At 37.6% G+C, this 14,420-nt stretch overlaps 1 protein-coding gene and 1 long non-coding RNA gene across 6 annotated transcripts in view; both read left to right on the plus strand.

Moving 5' to 3' along the window:
• Positions 1–14,420, plus strand: part of LOC138337666 (uncharacterized) — an 85,130-nt gene that overhangs the window by 39,304 nt on the left and 31,406 nt on the right. The window lies entirely within an intron of this gene.
• Positions 6,301–8,813, plus strand: LOC112942039 (uncharacterized). Its single transcript, XR_003247881.2, has 2 exons — positions 6,301–6,435; positions 8,174–8,813. It is a non-coding gene; the product is annotated as an uncharacterized lncRNA (long non-coding RNA).

Here is a 14,420-nt window from a genome sequence, read left to right on the forward strand (position 1 = left end):
TTTAATTGTTATCCAAATTTCTCGGTTGGCATCGACGACCCTAATCTCATAGATACCTTGACTCTTAATGTCAAAACCAAAAATATGAATAGCAAAATTGACACTAGAGAAATAGTTGTAATATACAGTGTATATTACAAGCTTATGAAGACTACAGTAGCCCCAAAGGTTATTAACTATAGTGCTAAAGGAATCACGATGCTCATGCATGCAATCCAAGAACACGGTACTACCTTTGTTCCTTGTTTTCTTAAATTGGATGAGATTCTTTCCAATAATGAGTGAAATTTGAATCTATTACTGAACCCCTTCCCATTCAACCTTCTAGGTCTTCGCTAGAATGTATTACCCAGTTTTGAGACGGATCTATTAACCTTAAGTTTTTAAGATCCAACTCTTTCAACCAACACTCTTAAAGTTGAAGAATGTCTTTGGTTAGAACGTCTTCTTCAAAACAAAGAAGATGATGAAATTTCTGATGTTTTTGAAGATTTAGAACAAAGTAAATTTCAAGGTGTGCATTTTACCAACACTATTCCTAAATTCTATTACGAATCAACTCAAAGAAATCCTTCTCTCAATGACATGAGACCTTCTTTCCATAGAAAAAAAGACTCAGTTGGTGTTATCAAATCTACAGAGAATTTTACTCCAGATATAAAGAAAATTAGCAAGTGGTGGAACAACCCAAAGCATGCTCTTAAAAAGGATTGGTATGTTGACACATATACAAAAGACCAGAGAATCTCATTCAGAGACAAATTGTTCAAAGACATGAAGAGATTCAAAACTGAAATTGAATTCTTCAAATGGTTTGAATGTTCCGGCCAAATTGATGAAATCAATTCATCACTTCAGATTTTGATAAAAAAAAGTGGCATACCAAAGATAAGGTTGTCAAAAGTATAACTCCTCCTCTTGAAGGTATTCACATTCCTTGCAGAAAAGAAGTCTTGAAAGCTGCTCCTTTCAAAAAGCCTACAGATAGGACAACGACCCTATAACTGTTGTAGATATCAACAAAATATTTGAACAAAATAATTATACTAACTAAGTTATTCATGTTTTTTCTAAACAGATAGGAGACTCCAGTTATAATTATAGCGGTACCAGTCAGCTTGGTAATAAACCCAGTTCTTCAAAAAATTGTTTTAATTTAGAAACCATTCCCATTTTTAAAATCCATGAGTTCTCTCCTGAAGCTTTTTCTAAACCTTCTAATAAATTCAATAACTCTCCCGAGATTCTTGAAGGATCAATGACCAGCTCTCAAAGCTCAAAATAACTCATGGCGGAAAAATCAACACTCTTAAAGATAGGCTCCCCTATTCCAAAAACCTTTATCCTAGAACCTCTTTTCCCGATGTTCAACTCGAAGAAAAACATATGGACCCTCAAGGAATTGCAGATGGAAAGGGAATTACAGAATGGAATATAGATGAAATGGTGGATGGCCAGATCCACAACAAACTTGATGAGATGGGCATGAATGTCACAACTTATAAATGGAAGATTTCCATGGACAAGTAAGCTGCTTACATGTTAGTAGTAGGTTTCGTAGGAACTCTTAGAAATATGTGGGACAATTATCTCACAAATCTAAATAGAGCTGACATTCTTGATTCTATAGCAAACAAATCAGTTGTCGAAATTGGAGGACCAACTTCTACATCTATAGAAGCAGTAGAAGATACTACGACTACTCTTGTCTATAGTATTGCTAAGCATTTTGTGGGAGAACCACACCTTTTCCTAGATAGAAGTTTAGAGATTCTAAACAATCTTTACTGCAAGAAATTAACTAATTTCAGGTTGTATAAAGATATGTTTATAACCAAAGTGATGATAAGGGAAGATTTCAACAACGACTATTGGAAAGAACGTTTCCTTAGTGGATTACCTCCCCACTTTTCCGAAAAAGTAAGGTCAAAGATAAGAGATCGATGTGAAGGTAAAATCCCTTACTCACATATCTCTTATGGTGATCCAATTTGTTTAATCAACTTTGTAGCCATGGAGCTTTGCACTGATCTAAAGCTAATAGAAAAACTCAAGAAGGATCAAAAGTTTTTGGTTTCCGAGAATGGAATATTCTATAAATACTTTGGGTTTCAAATTCATAAACCACCTTCAGCAAGAAAGGTTTCAAAAAAAGAGCGATCTGGAAAATCGCCAGATTGTAAAAAATCCCCTAGAAGGAAAAAACACTTAAAAAAGAGAAGTAAACATACTTCTCAAAAGGATAAGTGTTGGACTTGTTGAAAATAAATACATAACTCTCCTGATTGTCCCAAAAACAAAAGAAAAATGAAGAAGATCAACCTTCTTGAAGTAGAAGAAGAAACTAAAAAGCAGTTTCTCTCTGTCTTAGACGAATAAGAGTCAGAATCTGAACACTCTTCTGATAGTGAAACTAAAGACGAAGAGTTTCTTAATGTAGCTCAAAACACAGATGACAGTATTCCAGAGTGAAACTCTTAATGAGCCTTTTGCCTATGCGACAATCAGTCTGTAAGGGTTATCTCTGAAGATTCAGTTGAAATATTATTTGCAACAATTGAGCATATCAAAGAAGATGAGCTCGAAGAAGTTATTTATTGGAACTTCAAAAACTAGTTAGTAAACGAAAAGAAAAGGAGCTTACTACAAGTGTAATTCATTCAGTATGAAACACATTATGAATAGATTTGACAATAACACGGATGAACTTTCTATAGGTGAGCTGCGATCAGAAGTCAATCTTCTTAAACAAGAAATCAGAGAAGTCAAATCTAGAATTCATAAAATCTAAATTGATGCCCTAATAAAAGTAATCCTAAAAGAAGTAGAAGGTACATCTAAAGGAAAAGAACTGACTCATTCGGATAATGAGGAAAATGGTTTCGAAGAATTTTCATCCCCCGGAGATGAAACTGAGGTAGGTGTAAACATGATTACAAAAATTAGACCTCAAAGTTCTCACATCCTTAAAAAATTAATCATTAATAATAATTATGTTGTCAAAAGAATTTCTTTGTTAAGCAGTGGGGCAGATAGAAATTGCATTATTGAAGGTTTAATCCCTACTAAGTACCATCAATAGGGAACCACCAAGCTATATAGCGCAACTGGTGAGCGTATTCTTATTAATTATAAATTATCCAGTGCCCATATTTGCAACAATGGTATTTTTCTTTCTAATGATTTCGTTATCACTAAAAATATTAACGAAGAAATCATTTTAGGAATTGTTTTTATCACTCAGATAAAACCTTATATTTAAGATTTTGATTATATCAAAATAAAAATTTTGGGAAAAGAAATTTCATTTCCCTTTATAAAAACACTTTCTCTTGAAGAAAATTTTTTTTTACACAAACAATCTGCTTTCAAAATAAACCAGATTTGTTTTTATTAAAGAATATATCAAAATGAAGAAAATAGAGCAAATTTTAAGAATCCCGGGAATGATAGCTAAAATTGCTAATCTTCAACAAACTTTTGAAAGAGAAATTTTCTCTCTAAGTTTCCAAATGCTTTTTTGGCCAGAAAGATCCACATTATAGATTTACCATATATTGATTTTTTTATGAAAGTGTCATTTCGACGAAAGCTAGGCCTATTCAGATGAACCATGAACTAATGGAAATCTGTAAAAAGGAAATTAACTCTCTTTTGGCTAATAAAATTATTAGACCTTCTAAATCTCCTTGGAGTTGTTCAGCGTTTTATGTTAACAATGTAGCTGAGCAAGAACGAGGTTCTCCAAGACATGTTATAAATTACAAGCCTTTAAACTCAGGCTTGAAATGGATTCACTATCCAGTTCCAAACAAAAGAGATCTTTTAAAAAGAACTTTCAAGGCCAATATTTATAGCAAATTTGATTTAAAATCTAGTTTTTGGCAAATTCAAATTTCTGAGAAGGACAAATATAAAACTGCTTTCAATGTCCTTTTTAGACAATTTGAATGGAACGTCATGCCTTTTGGGCTTGAGAATGCCCCTTCTAAATTTTAAAATATAATGAATTCCTTTTTTAATCACATTAGCGATATATCGATTGTATATATTGATGATGTATTACTATTCTTCGAGGACATTGATTCTCATTTCAAACAACTTAATTTTTTCTTCAAAATAATTAAGTACAATGGTTTTGTCATTAGTGCTAAGAATATAAAATTATTTCAAACACAAATTAGATTTTTAGGTCATGATTTGTATCAAGGTACCTATAAACCTATTTGCAGGGCCATTGCGTTTTCTAAAAAATTCCCTGATATTGTCCTTGATAAAACTCAGTGCAAAGGTTCTTATGAAGACTTAATTATATTGCCGACTTTATCCCTAGAGTAAGACAAATCTGTAAACCACTCTTTGACAGGTTAAACAAGGATCCATCTTTCTGGACTAACGAACATACTAAATTAGATGTTCTTCTTAAATCTATGGTTAAAAACCTTCCTTGCCTAGGGATTTCTAACCAAGACTATTTTATGATTGTAGAGAATTTTATGATTGTAGAGACGGATGCATCTGATATAGGATTTGGTGGTATCCTCACACAGAGGAGAACCCCAGATTCATCAGAACAATTAGTTCATTATACTTAAGGAATCTAGAATTCAACTCAAAAGAATTATAGTACTGTTAAGAAATAACTTCTTTATATAGTTATCTGAATCACTAAATTCCAAGATGATCTTATTAATAAAGAATTCTTACTTAGAGTAGATTGCAAATCTTCTAAAGAAATTCTACAGAAAGATGTTAAAAATCTTGTCTCTAAACAAATTTTTGCTAGGTGGCAAGCCTCATTATCCAACTTCGAATTTCAAATCAAATTTATTAAAGGAAAATATAATCTTTGCTTGACTTTTTAACACGAGAATTCTTGCAGGGAAAATCATCATGAGGCCCTCTTCAAGAGCCATAACAGGGAGCCCCTTCAAGAATAAAGGAAAGAGTCCTGAAGGAAAACCTTCAGCAAAACTATTTGCTATCAGGCCATTATCGAATGACCCAAACAAATACTCCGCTTTAGCTATCTTACAACCCATAGACTTAGAATTTTCAATAACTCCTTTTCCTTCTCTGCCTCCGACCTCTAATAAACCCTTTAAACAAATTGTAGAACCTTGCTCACACTCGCCATCAGGATTACCCAGATACTCTTTCCCCCAAACAATAGATTCTTACACCATGAAAGCTCCTAAGAGCTTCAAAGAAGCAGTTGCACCAAGTACTGCTTCAACTACAGATAAAACTCCAAAGGTAAAAGAAACCTTTGAAATTATGAAAATTTTGAGGTAAAACATCTTGTTAAACCTCTATTTTCTAACAGAAATTATGTTGATACTGATAATCCATTAAAAACAAGAAAATACTTCGAGTTCATTCTTGTTGATACTTGTCCAATTGAAGTTGAACACAAACTTAATGAAAACTTTGATGTGACCAAGAGGGTCATCCCAAGATGGTTTTACGAATGGTGGAACTGTTTTGGCAGTAATAAACAAGTTCTGCCAAAAAACATTGCTGAGAAATTAAATTAGTTTCACATAGATCAAGACATATCTTCTCTCCTAGAGAATATAAAATTATGTAAATATTTTATTCCAAAAAGTATTTTTTATATTAATAGTTGGACTTTCTGTATTGCAGAATTGTACAGGATAAAGTATTTGTCAAGAGAAGTCCTGATTAAAGGATGGTCTCCAGCTCCAAAAGAAGCTGCAAATCATCAACCAATCGATCTCTAGAAGATCTCCCCAGAAGACTTTATCTGAGAAAGAACTGAAGATAAGATAACAAAGGCCTTGTCAGACTTAGACTCTGAAGATAATGAACAGTCTATAATGAAGCTCCTTGAAGAAGCTTCATCCTCTCATAGTGACAATAATGGAGAAAAACCTAAAGTTTTGGCACAGTCTTATTTCGATCCATTTTATGATTAATCACTAGTTGAGGGTATTAAAATCTGAAATAACTAGTGTTTCAGATAGAGACCCAGAATAACTAGTGTTTCAGATAGAGGCCAATAGAGCTAGAATTATCTAGAAAGAAAAGGAAGAGTCCCAAAGAGATGGAATTTCCTTTTGATAAAATTATTAAGTAGAATTTTTCAGGACCCACAAAGCATGATCAACAAAGCATTATCAACAATTATGGCCGACAAAAGTGGCTGACGTAACCTTATCAAAAGATAAAGGTGAACATACTTTTCAAAAGAAAATGAAATACTTTTTTTATCAAAAGCAACGGACGGAAATCAACAACCAATCAGAAGAAGAGCTTTTAGATTTCCCTTATCCTTTCAAGATTATTTAAGACTTCATCCTTAAAGAAGAAATCGAAGACCGAAAAACCAACAAGGCACTTTGTAATTTTTCATCAATGTTTTTACTTCTCTCTATATGTAAATTCTGAAGCTTCCACAATATATATAGAAAAGTAAGTTTTTATTTATCTCTATAACTTATCTTTATGATCCTGAAAGTTAAATGATGACATTGCTACCAATATTGGGTTTTTGGATTTGGTGAATGAGAGATCAAGTCAGGGAGGATAGGACTAAGTCTATTGCTCATTAGCTTAGATATGATATTTTTAGTGAAGTTGCTCAAACTTATAGGCCTATACACAATCACCTTGTTTGGAATGTTCACTTTAGGGAGCAGCACAATGAAAGAATGGGAGAAATATTTAGGAATCATTTCTCCATTGAAAAAGGTCTGTACAACCCCCATTAGATCATTCTTGATAATATGCTAACACTTATGAAAGAAATACCTATTCATACAATCAGGGCTAGCTGCAGAATTAGGATTCAGAAAAAAGACCACCTCTCTAAGATCATCCTTACTAGGAATATTTGTAAGCTGAATATTTTTGTCTTGAATAATCATCCTTGGAATACATCAAAAGTATGCTCATTCATAAGCTTTTCTTCACCAGTAAAGATTTCTTTGAAGTGTTCACAAGCTACTTGAGCAATGTTGTCATCACCTTGTATCAAGTTTCTATTTTCATTGACAACTTTATGAATAAATAATTTCCTTCTTCCTCCCCTCATCATATAATGGAAGTATTTAGAGTTAGTATCACCCTCCTTAAACCATTGAATCTGTGTTTTTTGTTTCAAAATAGTGTCTTCAAACTTGAGAAACTTGATGTACTTTGCATTAATTTCATGGAGGATACTTTTATTTGAGTCACTTTGGTTAGTGATGTAGTTTTCTTCAGCATTGTGTACTTGTTCCTCATACATGCTACCCTTTTGGAAAATATCACAAAATTCATTCTTAGACCAACCACTAAGCGTGTTTGTCAACCTTTTCATTTTTTGGTTAAATCTCCACATACCTGTACCTGCCACTTCCTTTTCCCAGCAGGTTTTTACTGTTTCCATGTATTTAGGTTTTTTCATCCAACAGTTGATAAATCTGAAATAATTGATGTGATCAGTAGATGTGGAAATCATTTCCATAAGAAGAGGACATTGATAAGACCCAGTAGATGACAAATGAGTTATAGTGGTTTGAGGCAAGTTTTCCAACCATGAATCATTTACCATAGCCCTATCAAGCCTCTTCCAGATTCTGTGGTTAATCCCTCTCTTGTTGCATAAATTGAATTTGTGACCACTATAACCAATGTCCAAAAGGCCACAGGCTTCAATGAAAGCAATAAAATCCTAATTTTCCTCATGTTATAAGGCAGCCCTCCAAGTTTTTCCTACAGAAGTTATAACATTGAAATCACCAACAGTACACCAAGGGTTATTATTCAAAGTAGCTTCCTGAATCATTTTTCCGAAAGAGGTCTTGTGAGGTGATCTTTGTGCTTCGTATTGAAATTCCTCCTCTAGGTACGGAAAATTATAAAAACTAAAGGCCTTAATAAGATCCTCGCTAGTCATATTATCCTCATCAGGTTCATCTAGAGAATGGTTGTCCCTATCCAGCTCATCCTCAGAATTATCCACTACATACTCATAAAAAAAGGTACTGTATTTATCTTACACTGCCTCTTGTCTGGTGGTTCAGCTGATGGTGGAGTCATATATTGAGTGTGGAGAGAGAGTGATATACCGTGGTTACACGGTATAATTAATACTTTTTCCTTAAGTTTAGTGTGTCCGAAAGTCTTTTTGTGCTAGTTTTTATATGAGTTTCTCTTTGTTTTGCAGGAAATCTGTCCAAAGTTGAATGCGGAGATTTTGAGCGAAGAAATGCAGAAGAAACCACCTACGGAGCTGATGACGGTCCGTCGTGCTTGCGACTGTCCGTAGGTTGCAGTGTAGAGAAGCTGCTGAAGGAAGATGGGGAAGTCTGACCAAGTGTGGGGTTACGTATCTTGTGACGGTCCGTCGTGGCTATGACGGTCCGTCCTGCAGGTTCGTCATGAAGTTCAGAGAAGTGATCCCAGTACCCAGAATCCAAGAGTTAAAGTGTTTTGAAAAGAAGACTCTCGACGGACCGTTGTGCCTATGACGGTCTGTTATACTTGCCGTCGAGGGGAATGAAGAGAGTAACATAAGAAATTGCTAAGTATGGGACGACGGAGTCCATGATTGTCAGTCATGACTACGACGGTCCGTTGCGTGTTTCGTCGATCCAGTAGCGTTTTGGCAGATTTCAAGCAAAAAGAGTCCTTGTTTAATTAGATTTTTATTTTTTATAAATAGTTTGAAAAACCTTGTTTTTGAGGTTAGACTCCATATTATTAGACTTTTGGATTATTGGAACTTGTGATTGTTGATTAGTGTTAGATTTTTAGATTCTTACAAGTGATTATTGGTGATTAATCAAGCAAACTTTCGGACTTTATTCTTTCTCATTGAAGTAACTACATGAATTCTTATTTAATAAATTTGAATATTCTGTTTATGGCTATAAGTAACTAAACTCCATAACTAGGGTTGTGGGACCATAGGAAAATAATGAGATAAACCGTAATTAAAAGAACAATTCTAGAATAGTGTCTTGCATGAATAAATAATTTTTTTGTTTAGAAGTCTTTTTAACGGATGGCCAATGTTAGAACTCGCCTTAATGCTACTTGCGGGACCAAGGAGGTAGATAATAGGAAAAGAATTATTAACATAGATTTAGTGTATACTATCTAATAGGCTAGTATTGATTTGTACGAAGTAATAACTTAGTCAAATATTGAATACGATGCTTAATATGAGGTAATGATAATGGTTCGGATAGCAACACACGTAGCCGGACCATAGTGCGGAGTGATATTTTCTAGATGCCGGACCAAGGATTTAGAAATACATAATTTATCACTTTGCATGCAAGATACTAGGAAAGAATTGTTATAGTTAGAGTTATCAAGTTATGAACCTGTGGGGAACACGTAAATCCTAGTTACTTTGATTAATTTATTAAAACCCAACATTAAAAGCTTTTAAGTGTCTCTTTCAAGTTTGTTGTTTATTTTCACTTATTTAGAGATAGAACCCCCCCTTTTTATATTTTTAGTTTCCAAGGAAGTTATTGACCAAACGATAGTAATAATAGGTTGAAGTTAAGTCTAAGCTATTTTCCTCGTGGGAACGATCCCAAACTCACTAGTTGGGTTATTTACTTGACACGACCACTTTACTTCTTATTTGAGAAGTATGTTTGACCGTATTAAATTTTGGCGCCACTGCCGGGGAATGTAGCTTTTAGATTAACTTGAACTTATTACTATAGTTTAGTTGATATATTCTTGATTTTAATTTGTTTTATTGTTTTTGATTTCCTTTAAGAACTATCCTCCTTGTATGCAAAATACAGAGAGGGAGAGAACCCTTGTTTCCCTACGATCACGAGCTAGAGCGTACACTGCGCAATATGAATCAAAACTGGGGAATAAATGATGAGGATCCAAACCAGAACATCCCAGATCCAGTGGATGTTCATGGTCAGATGTTACGCGATGCTACGGGTGAACATAAATAAAGGGGACAAAATCCCGTTCCACGGCCTCAAGCATACTACAGAGGGTATGATAACATAAATGACTCGGATGGGCCACTTGTCTTGCCACCTCTACTCACAGGCCACACTTTTGTGGTAACTAGTAGCCTGATGCAAATGCTCACTGCCAGAGGTTTGTTTTCAGGGCTACCTTGTGAGGATCCACATGCCCAAATAGCTAAGGTAAGGGCAGTGTGTAAAAGTTATGTGGGGAGGCCTGATTTGGATCTAGATGTAATAGGTCTCAGAGTGTTTCCTCTCTCACTGACGGGAGAGACTGCTATGTGGTTCACTGAGCTCCCATACAACTCCATCTTCACTTGGAACCAACTAAGGGATGTCTTCTTAGCATGCTACTATCCGGTCTCCAAGAAATTAAACCACAAAGACAGGGTGAACAACTTTGTGGCACTACAAGGAGAGTCAGTTAGTAGTTCTTGGGATAGATTCACCTCATTCTTGAGAAGTGTTCCAAATCACCGTATAGATGATGAGTCACTGAAGGAATACTTTTATCGGGGACATGATGATAACAATAAAGCGGTGTTGGACACTATAGTAGGTGGATCTTATGGAGAATGCCCTTATGCTGAGATTGCAGAAAAACAAAAGAAAATCTCCCAAAATAACAAAGCTTGGAGTACTAGGAAGTCCGATACAGGGAGAAATACCTTCGCAGTGCAATCCACTCACAACCCACCCACAGATGAGATTCGTGATGAAATGGCTCAGATGAGAACTGAGCTTGTGTTGGTACTAAATCATGTCACAGGGTGCCAAAAAGATAACTGCAGTCAACTACTTGGCTAAACCACCACCTCCTAATGATGAGTGCTATTATGCGGAGGACACTTATGCATTGAATGAGCAGAGGGGGGGTTTCCGACAAAGCGCCCAAGGCTCAAATAAGGATAACTAGCGCCAAGGTCAAGGAAATCCAGGTCGGAACTATGGTAACTACAACCGTGAGGGTCATTATGTCCTTGATAAATACTACAACCGCAACAACAACTTTAACAAGAGTAACTATGCTAATAGAAATGACAGGAATGGGCCCTGTGTCCCTTCTCAAAATCGTGAAGTTACTCCTAGGGATGGTGGAGATAGCATGGCGCGAGTTGAGGATATGTTGCACAAAATGATGAGGAGGTTCGACACTAGTGATGAACACATTAAAGAGTTGAGGTGTGATTTAGCTAGTATTGGGCAAAAAGTTGATACACATGCAATTTCGATTAAACAGATTGAATTGCAAGTGGCCCAATTATCTACGACTGTGAACACACGGCAACCAGGCACTCTTCCTAGCAACACTGTCCAAAATACAAAGAATGATGCGCACTATATGCCAATCACTACTCGGGGTGGTAGGCAAACCATTGACCCACCTATGCCATATACTGAGGAAAATGTGAGAAAGGATATTGATAATGTGGTAAGGGGTAGTGGTGAAGTAGAGGGAAGTAATGGAAAAGATTCAGAAGTACCTATCAAGGTAATTCCCATGCCTAGGCCACCACCACCCTTCCCTCAGAGATTAATGAAAAAGACCGAGGATGGTAAATACCGGCGCTTCATAACAATGTTGAAGCAGCTCTCTATCAATGTCCCTTTTGTAAAAGCTCTAGAACAAATGCCCGGTTATGCCAAATTCATGAAAGATCTGGTCACAAAGAAAAGATCGGTCAATTTTGAGGATGATGATAGATTGCAGCATTGTAGTTCTATTGCTACAAGATCCCTAGTACAAAAGAAAGAAGATCCGGGTGGGGTTCACTATTCCTTGTATAGTAGGGTCATTACATTTTGCGAAAGCATTATGTGATCTGGGGGCAAGCATAAATCTCATGCCCCTCTCAATTTACAAGAAGTTGGGTTTGGGGGATCGAAAACCCACTGCGATGCGGCTACTAACGGCCGATCGGACAGTGAAAAGGCCCATAGGGATACTCCATGATGTGCTAGTAAACGTGGAGTCATTCATCTTTCCAGCTGATTTTGTTATTCTTGAATGTGAGGTCGATTTTAAGTGCCTATTATTCTTGGGAGACCATTCCTTGCTACAGGTAGAGCCTTAGTTGATATGGAGAAGGGACAGATGACATTTCGGTTGAATAATGAAGAAGCCACCTTCAGCATTTGTAGGACCATGAGGCAGAGTGGTGAGCTCCAATCGGTATCTGCCATATCTCACAAAGAAAAGATGAAGAAGGAGACTGAACAGAAAAATGCAAAACAAGAGTTCATGGTTGGGGATTATGTGCTTGTAGACAGTTCTAGGGTGCCTTGTCTTCCGGGCAAGCTCAAGTCCAAATGGACAGGCCCTTACTTGACTACCCAAGTATTCCCTCATGGGGAAGTTGAGTTAAAAGCCAAGGAGGGAGTGCATTTTAAGAGGAATAAAGATAGAATAAAACTCTATTTTGGGCATAAAGCATCGGGGAATGAAGCGATAGAGGCATACCATCTTGATGAAGTCTGAGTAATCAAGTGTCCCCAGTCGTGCCGCGACATTAAATCAGGTGCTTGTTGGGAGGCAACGCAGTACTTATCGTCTTTTTAGTAATGGTAGCATTTTTCTACAAATGGGTTTTAAATTTGTAGGCAAATCACCAGGAAATTCTGCAGAAAATTACTCTGCAGCAGTCACTGATGGACACATCGACGAATTGTTGCGCCTGCGACGGACCGCCGTATGCATCCGTTGTACCAGGTACGTTTTTGTGTCATTATGAAATTAGGTCACACACGACGGAACCAACGACGGGTCGTCACAACTTTGATGGACCGTCGTCGGGGAACCGTCGCGTGATTAATGAGGTACACTTGACCCCACCCGGCTAGACCCTTTTCCAAAATAAGACCGTTTAAACTCCCCACCCCTTCATATTTCACCACATTACTTCATTATTTCTCCCATTACTCTCTCTTTTCAACATTCCACATTCCCTCCCTCCGATAATTGCCCCCATCACAATTCTCCCAAGCCCTAAAGTGTTAATCTACTAGTGAAAACTGCTGCTGTGGGTGTCTACCTTGCCACCGAGTACTTGTGCATTTGTTTTTCTCCTTTTCTAAGGTCTGTGTCTCTAATTTATACTCATTTATCTTGCATTTGTGTTTACTAATTAGTATTAAGCTTAGTTCCTCATTGTATTTTGTTTACTTTAGATGACTCTGCCTAACCTAGGTTACAAACGTTCGAAATTGCCATGTTTACAACCTTAGACATAGGTACTTTTTCATTGCTAGTTTCCTAGTTAGTTGGGTTAGACACATATAGGTCAAAAACACTACAAGGTTAATGTGGGTTCATCGGGGATGCTTAGGGTACCCTTAGTTCTGTCTATGTCATGCAGAACGAGACCCTGATGACGGACCGTCGTACCCACGACGGACCGTCATAAGGTCCGTTGCAAAAACCCTAGCACACTGCATATGTCACTGACCGTCGTCTTCACAACGGTCCGTCTTGCACAACCGTTCTGGTTCTCAGAGACCCTGCTACTACGGGTCTCTCATTCTTTTCCCAAGTGTTACCCAACAGACACATGTGGCGGACCGTCGTATTCACAACGGTCCGTCCTGCACAACCGTTCAGGTTGTTAGAGACCCTGTTTCTACGGGTCTCTCATTTTTTTTCTATGTGTCCTTCAACGGACACATGTGACGGACCGTCGTACCCCCGACGATCCGTCCTGCATGACCGTCAGAGACCCCTCTCCTAAGGGTCTCCATATTTTTTCTCAAGTGTCCTATGATGGAAATTTATGACGGACCGTCGTGCGTGTGACGGTCCGTCCTGCACACACTGTCATGCTAGTCAGAGAGTCTCCTTCAGGGTTCTCTATATATACATAGTCCAAGTAAAACACGACGGACCTCACGACGGTCCATCATAGTCACGACGAGCCGTCACCAGTCCTGTCGTGTGTTACTGTTTCTACAGCAATTACATACTATTTTCACTGTTTTATTTTGTATGGTTTCGCTTGTCTTGTGTGCCACTACTCGTCTTAACAGTGATCCTTTGCAGGTACTATCTACTATGGCACCCAAGCAAGACCGAACCTACGCATGCGGGCGATCCAAGTCTGTCGCCCTGTCTGCACGTATGATCATCGGCTCTGATAATGAGCGGGACCCTGAGTATGTGCCCCCAAGCACTTCCACACCTTCTCGTGCTGCACGAGCTCCCAGAGCCACACCTAAAAAGGTGGCGTCCGGCGTAGTCACTGCCTCCCACTCTGATGAGGAGCGCACATTGACCGGCACACCTTCTGGGTCGGCCACAAATGAAGAAGGAGCGACTGGATCCTTAGGAATATCATGGTCCGAGGAAGCCTCTGGCACTGCTGAGGTTCCTGCACCCGCCACTGCTGCAGCGTCGGCCTCGTCTGATGAGGCTGACACTTCAGATTCCACATCCCGTACACCAGCTTAGGTCCCCACCCCACCCTA

This window comes from Solanum lycopersicum, chromosome 8, assembly GCF_036512215.1.
Source record: "Solanum lycopersicum chromosome 8, SLM_r2.1".
Taxonomy (NCBI): domain Eukaryota; kingdom Viridiplantae; phylum Streptophyta; class Magnoliopsida; order Solanales; family Solanaceae; genus Solanum; species Solanum lycopersicum.